General features: G+C 44.2%; 1 long non-coding RNA gene across 1 annotated transcript; it reads left to right on the top strand.

Annotated features, from left to right (window-relative positions):
- The first annotated feature begins 1,958 nt into the window (after window positions 1-1,958).
- On the top strand, window positions 1,959-4,888 carry LOC105001049. Its single transcript, XR_826814.1, has 3 exons — window positions 1,959-2,079; window positions 4,231-4,342; window positions 4,802-4,888. It is a non-coding gene; the product is annotated as an uncharacterized LOC105001049 (long non-coding RNA).
- The last annotated feature ends 2,743 nt before the right edge of the window (window positions 4,889-7,631 follow it).

Genomic DNA, 7,631 nt, shown 5'->3' with positions numbered 1-7,631 from the left:
AAAAAAAAAAGCTTTTTTATGAAAAAAGCTTTCATAGAAGCTTTCCCCAGGGGTAGAGGGTGGAAATGCACTGTTCTGTATACAGGCTCCCAGACACATATAGTCACACACACACACACACACACACACACATACACACTCTACACTACACACACATACAGCACACTTACACAAAACACCATATAGTCGCACATTTTAAACTGGCAGAAAACTAAAATACTGATCAAAGAATGTCTTCTAATAGAAGCTTCATTTGCTTCCTTACAAAATTGTTAAATCTCTCTTTAGCCCTTTCTCCTGACACCCCAAGTGACCCTGTGTGCCGCCAAGTACCCCAGGCTTCCTTCTGAAAACCTAGACTTGGCTGATGATCCCTGGCAGACTGAGCGGCCAGGGCCAGTTTGCATGCCCACCATCCCGCTGGCAGCCCTCCGCAGCAGCACTGCAGGAAAAGGCCAGCAGTACAGCCGCACCTCTCCCCCTGCTTTGGGTTTTGTGGGTCTCTGGGCCAGGATTTGGTATTCAAGCTAGTAGGCCCAGGGCATCTTGTGGGGACAAAACCATCCCATAAAAGCTGAGCTGTCTCCAGTCACCACCAAGACAGATCAGAATGTAAGTCATCTGCTCTTTGGCAGTTTTTGTTTAAGTTGCTAAGTCATGTCCAACTATTTGCAACCACTTGGACTGTAGCTCACCAGGCTCCTCTGTCCATGGGGATTCTCCAGGCAAGAATACAGGAGTGGGTTGCCATTTCCTTCTCCAGGGGACCTTCCCCACCCGGGGGTTAAACTTTCATCTCCTGCACTGGCAGGTGAATTCTTTACCACTCAGCCACTAGGAAAGCTGTTATGTAATGATTACTGACACATCCCGCTGGTTTTATCAGCTTCTCAATAATAATGTTGGATCTGACCCACAGGGTGAAATGACCTGGGCCCACATTGCTGAGGGTAGCAGCTCTTAGTCTTTTGATGTGATTCTTGACTGTCTGTCTTTGAATTCCAGCCCACATGTTGGGGGGAAACAATCTCCTGAGCTCAGAGACCCTCTTGTCCCCAAAAGGTGACAACTGTACCGCAGTAACATGTCAAGAGATATTAGTATCCCAACCCTGCATTTTGGGGAGTGATTTGCACAGTGTTTGCTGCAGGGGTGGGGTGGGGAGAGGGTGAATAGGTCTCAACTGGAAACTGTTCACCCTAGGGTTCAGACATGCCTAGACATTTCCAGGGAACTTAAACAAAATTGCAAGGAATATCTGGCACATTTTCTTCCCTCCTTCCTTTGCATGAGAGACAAGAACAATTTGGGGTGACTCATGTTATTTGGCTTAACTACAATATATCAGGGTCAAGGGTAGGAAAGGAACTATTTTGAACACAGAAGTGTTGTTTTCACTCAGATTGTCCCATGAGACTAAAGTCCCTGTGAATTCTGACCCGTGTGCTGCGGGGAAGAGCCCTGGGGCCACGATGCATGTAGACTTGTTTGGGAGTCTAGGGCAGCACAGTGTGGGTAGGAGGCTGGGAGCCTTGTGCTGGCGTTTATTAAATGTGATACAGAATTCATGTACCTAGATCCTGACACATAGGAAGTGCCCAGTTAAATACTGTTTTTTAGTATCATTTTCCCCCCTATCTTCACAATCACCCCATGAGGTAGATATATTATTCTCATTTTACAGATTGCAGCAAAGTTAGGACATGCCTGGTGGCTCAGCAGTAAAGAATTTACCTGCAATGCAGGAGATGTGGGTTTGATTCCCCAGATGGGGAAGATCCCCTGAAGATAGAAATGGCAACCTACTCCAGTATTCTTGCCTGGGAAACCCCATGAACAGAGGAGCCTGGTGGCCACAGTCCATGGGGTTGCAAAAGAGTTGGATATGACCTAGCAACTAAACAACAACAACAGCAAGAGGTTAGGCAATGCTCCCACATGATACACCTGATGTGTGCAGAAAAAGATGCTAATTTCTATGCTCCTATCCATCAAGGCAAATTCTGTGGAACTCATAGCAACCTGAACAGTGAACTTTGTTCATCAACGGATTCAAATACATCAAATGGGCTGAAACAGGTATGTGGTCAAGCCAACCAAGGCTGGGAAATACTACCTCTATTCTGGGTGGTCGTAGTCCGGTGATAAATCCAGGGAAATGAAAAAGAAGAGAAAGTGGATGGCGGGGGAAATAGGCAACGTGCCATATAGCCTGAAATAGGATCCTGCCCTCTCTAAGTGCAAAACTAAAGTAAACTTCGGCTTCTCTCTAAAAAGAGAAGCAAAAGTTGAACAGCTAGAGACCAAAAGTGACCATGAAGAATTCTGTTGGCCTCAAGAAATGTATTTGTATTGTTTAAATATTCCTCTTATTTTCAGTCTTTCCTTTGCAAAAAGTTTAAAATTGATTCTAGAGATAAAACACCAAATGAAATGGAAAATTGTATTTTACAGTAAATCAAGTGGAAACTAATCTCATATCCTAGACCTTTTGTTCTTTTTCTTCTCATTTTTCAAGCAAACTATGAGAAATGGATTGTGTAACTTTGCGGGACTTATTTATTGTTAAACCAGGAAATTCTTGCAAAACTACAGTATTTAAAGGAAGAACATATTACACAAATGCTAAAAAATGAGTATGAAAACATTTCTATTGGGAAGGTAAAATTATGGGAAAGAATGTTTGAGATTTTTAGAGATTTAGGTCAGCATTTAAATAAACATGTTTGTCATGATCTCTTTCCTCTCCAAGTGGGAATCCTTCATCTCTTACTCTAATTTCCCACTGTCCTAAAATGTTTTACCCAAAATATTAGTAAGTGTGCCATCTATTTTCTGCTATGAGTCAAATTATACAGGGGGTTGTTTATTCTCCCATAAATCTTCCTTAGGGTCTAGAGGCATTGACATTCACAAATGGGAATAACTGCCCTGGAGTTACTCCTTCGAGACGTTGTGCCACATAGCTGTCCCTTCTATTGCTGTCATCTATTGGGGTCACAAAGAGTCGGACACGACTGAGCGACTGAACTGAACTGAACTGATTAACCCCCTGGTTCCCTCCCAGGTTTCACTGACATCTTCAGCACGCAGCTCATTGTCCTTCCAGCACCAGTCTGGTGTTAGTGACCTCATCCTTGTTGATTTCAAGTGACCACATGGGCAACTCATCCTTCACCTTGCCGTCCATTTCCTGGAACTCCTCAAATACGGTGGCTGACACATTTGTTCCACTTAGTCCACATAATCCCACCACACACTGTGGCTCTTGTCATTTCTTATAATTGTTTTAACCCTGTTAACCTACTATCTCACCCTCAGACAGAACTTCGTATATTTTCAGCTATCTCTTCTCTTCACTCCCTGATCACCTGAACGTCAGCCTCGTGCAGATCATTAGTCCCTGGATCTCTTTAATCTTCTTCCAGTCTACTAGCACCTTCCTGGCCTCATTCTTAAACTGTTTAACCCCAATTCATCCAGCACCCTTTTACCCACACTCCAGAGTCCTCAAGCCCTGTCCTTCCACTGCCTTGTGTAGAAAATCTGAACAGGGTCACAATCCTCCCATGTGAGTGAGATGGGAAAGGAGTAGAATAAGTACAGATGTGTAAAAGAAACACACCAGGGGGACCAATTTGGAAATGATTGAACTTGTTCCTCTGAAGAAAGTGTTTGCTACCTGTATTGGATGTTAGCCCAGGAAAGGCGTGAACACAAGAGACAGTACCCAGGAAGACGATATGGGCCTTGCTTGGGCAATTCAAGAAGAGTGTGATAAGGGGACTGTTTCCAAAGTTGAGCAGAATACAGGGAAACCACAAGTGATAGCGAAGTGCTGTCAGCTAGCTACAAAGGGCACTTACTATCCTTTGGCCTGAAGGGGCTAAGGGAGGAAGTCCCATGTAGAGCCCCAGAGAAAAAGCTGTGTGAAGAGGGTCATAGCAAGGATTGCAGCCAGATGGCCCACAGGAACCCTACAGGGAAGAAGCAGGGAATGAATGCCTTGACCTCACTCTCCTCCCACCCTCCTCCTTCTTTGCTCAGGCTCTGCATCAGCTGAGCTAACCAGAAGTCAGAGGGTGAGATATATGGGCTCTTGATGTAGCCCATATATCTTATCCTCCCTGGGAACAGAGCAAGGAGGAGAGTCTATATGGAGGTACAAAATGGAAACTTCTCACAGTCACCAAAATCCTAATTGTCCACTTCTTCTCCCTCCTCATGCAGGCAATATTCATGGGGACTCAATATTATATTGTTAATTACCACTAGGCCGTATAACATAATGGATCCGAATAGTTAACACTCTTTGAGGACTTACCATGGGTTGTATACCTGAGTAAGTATGTTCCTAGATTGACTTATTTAATCTTTGCAACAATTCTGAGGTAAGTAAAATTAATTTTCAGAGGTTTATTCTTAAGAAAGAATAAAAGCTGAAAGGATAAAGGATAATTTGCCCAAGTTGCTTCTGAGATAAGTCAGTATTGAAGAAAAAATACTCAGAAAAATGCCTTAGCATATAGTAAGTGCTAGTGGACTTCTCTGATGGTTCAGTGGGTAAAGAATCCACCTGCAATGTAAGAGACACAGGAGACAGACGTTCAATCCCTGGGTCAGGAAGATCCTCTGGCGGAGGGCATGGCAACCCACTCCAGTATTCTTGCCTGGAGAATCCCATGGACAGAGGAGCCTGGTGGGCTACAGTCTATGGGGTTGCAAAGAGTCACACACAATTGAGCACATACACAGAAAAATTTGAGCTGTTATTATTAACATAAAACTATTCTCCTAATAGGTCTTCTCAGGTGGTTCCAGAGTTAAAGAACCCATCTGCCAATGCAGGAGACATAACAGACTTGATCCCTGAGTCTGGAAGATTCCCTGGAGGAAGGCATGGCAACTCACTCCAGTATTCTCTCCTGGAGAATCCCACGGACAGAGGAGCCTGGCAGGTTACAGTCCCCAGGATCACACAGAATCAGACACGACTAAAGCGACTTAGCCTGCCCAAATGCCTTCTCCTAATCACCCTCATCACAGCAGTTCTGTGAGAAGTATTGTTACGATCATTTTCATATGAAGAAAACAAAGCTCAAGCAGGCACATCACCTGCCCCAAGTCTTCTGACAGCAGCCGGGCTTGTTGTGCTGCATCACAGCTTTTGTTCATTGTTCACACTGCCCATCTGTGAGGCGAAGCTCATGGTCTCTTTTCCAGGCTAGTCTTTTGCCAGTCAGATACTGACAGACGAGCATCCTAGTTACATGTCTTTTATTCTCTCTGGAGTTATTCCCAAACTCTGAATGATGTTTTCAGAAAAAGTAAGATGGGTTTTTAGCCACAGAAACTGTTGATATTTCCTTGATTTTGATTCTAATAGATGCTTAAATCTGCAACACTTGGAAGATTGTTGGTGGCGGGGGTGGGGGGGGCGGCAAACTTTGCTCTTTATTTTACTGGGAAAATGGTAAATATGCCCACTTGGCTCTGATCATAGTAGAAATGAAAAAAAATTTCAACCATGGCCAACCCTCCATAACCTAGCTTCTACTTTCTAAGGTGAAATAAGATAATACAGAATGTTCACTCAGATTTGGCCCTTCCAGCCGCAAGAAACTTTCCAGCTGTTGGGACCCAGGACCTCTTGATTTAAAATGCATAGAATTCCTGCTTCTAAAGCCAGTCAAATCCAGCTGGGACATTTTGTTTAACCCTTAGCTAGCCAGGAGAAAACCAGTGCCAAGTCTGGTTCACAACAAGAGCATGCTTATTCTTTGTTGGTACCGACAGCAGGCCTGCTGGACTGTATAGAGATAAGTCTGATATATTTTGAACTCTGTCATCTTGGACAAGGTACTTAACCTTTGCTGGGTCTCAATTCCATTCATTCAACCACTTGTTCAAAGAACTTTTTGACATCTAATTAGATGATAATTATAGAAAGCCAGGTTAGAACCAAATGGAGCCTTTGAGCACAGCTATATAGTTTGTACAAGATGATGACAGAGGCTACAAGATGATGACAGAGGCTATTTCCAGATCTGTTGACAAGTGGGAGATTCCATTATTGAGACAGATTGGTAGGTTTCTGTCTTTCTATCACACAAATTCTCCTGGACCTGTTCTTGCTCCATCATGGCACTCTGAGTGGTGGGGGTGGTGGGGGGTGGGGGGCAGGTGGGGAACAACAGTGATTAGTTTGCACAAGGTTTCATCTGCCTCCCGATTCCCACCCCCCTGGTCTCTCTGGGCTTTGAAACTTAGCACGACTCTGACCACCCTCCTTGGAAGAAAAGCTATGCCCAACCTAGACAGCACATTAAAAAGCAGAGACATTATTTTGCTAACAAAGTTCTGTCTAGTCAAGGCTATGGTTTTTCTAGTAGTCGTGTATGGATGGGAGAGTTGGACTATAAAGAAAGCTGAGCAATGAAGAATTGATGCTTTTGAACTGTGGTGTTGGAGAAGACTCTTGAGAGTCTCTTGGACTGCAAGGAGATCCAACCAGTCCGTTCTAAAGGAGATCAGTCCTGGGTGTTCATTGGAAGGACTGATGCTGAAGCTGAAACTCCAATACTTTGGCCACCTGATGCGAAGAACTGACTCACTGGAAAAGACCCTGATGCTGGGAAAGATTGATGGCGGGAGGAGAAGGGGATGACAGAGGATGAGATGGTTGGATGGCATCACCAATTCTATGGACATGAATTTGAGTAAGCTCTAGGAGTTGGTTATGGATAGGGAAGCCTGGCGTGCTGCTGTCCACAGGGCCACAAAGAGTTGGACACAACTGAGTGACTGAACTGAACTGACTGAACTGACCACCCTCCATCATCTCTTCTACTTGCTTGCTAAACATCTCCATAGCAAAATCCCTTCTTCTCAGCAAAGCAAAAGTCAAATGGCAGCTGAGTCAAAACAGTTTGAAGGTACAAGCAAAACCCCATCTCCTTATTCTTTGAATGGCTCATCCCTCTAAACTAAGATACTTCATAACAAATGCTGCTGCTAAGTTGCTTCAGTCGTGTCCGACTCTGTGCGACCCCATGGACTGCAGCCTACCAGGCTTCTCCATCCATGGGATTCTCCAGGCAAGAATACTGGAGTGGGTTGCCATTTCCTTCTCCTCATAACAGATGAGTTTTCATTAAAGCGTTAACATATTTCTCAAGGGATGTAGAATGTCAATAGGACATCTGAAATGGGGTTCAGAATTAAGAGCTCTGCATGCAACTGAATCTGCTTCAAATTATACTCTGCAAAAGACAAAAATATAGCCCTATGTGTCTAAAAATATTTCTTAGTAGTTGGCCAAAAATGCATTTATTCTTGGATTCATAAAAATGCAGGCCATGTGAAATATGTGGGGGGCATGCACTCTCAAAAAAACCGACCAAAGAAAGAGAACAAAAAGTTAAAATAAACTTTGAAAATCCTTTAGTGAAGGGAAAGAGAGAAGGTGGAAATGGTAAGGCATTGGGGTATGACTGGAAAGAGGAACGGTGAAGATTTGCCCTTGGGGAAGATGACATGTCTGAGGACCCGACTCCCCCTACCCCTCAACTCTCCCCCATACACCCCAGGAAGGTCCTGAGCAGCTGTAGGCCAAGCTCCCCACTCTCATC

Source organism: Bison bison, unplaced genomic scaffold (genome assembly GCF_000754665.1).
Source record: "Bison bison bison isolate TAMUID 2011002044 unplaced genomic scaffold, Bison_UMD1.0 scf7180017864378, whole genome shotgun sequence".
Classification (NCBI taxonomy): Eukaryota; Metazoa; Chordata; class Mammalia; order Artiodactyla; family Bovidae; genus Bison; species Bison bison.
This window is presented reverse-complemented; position numbering and strand designations above follow the sequence as displayed.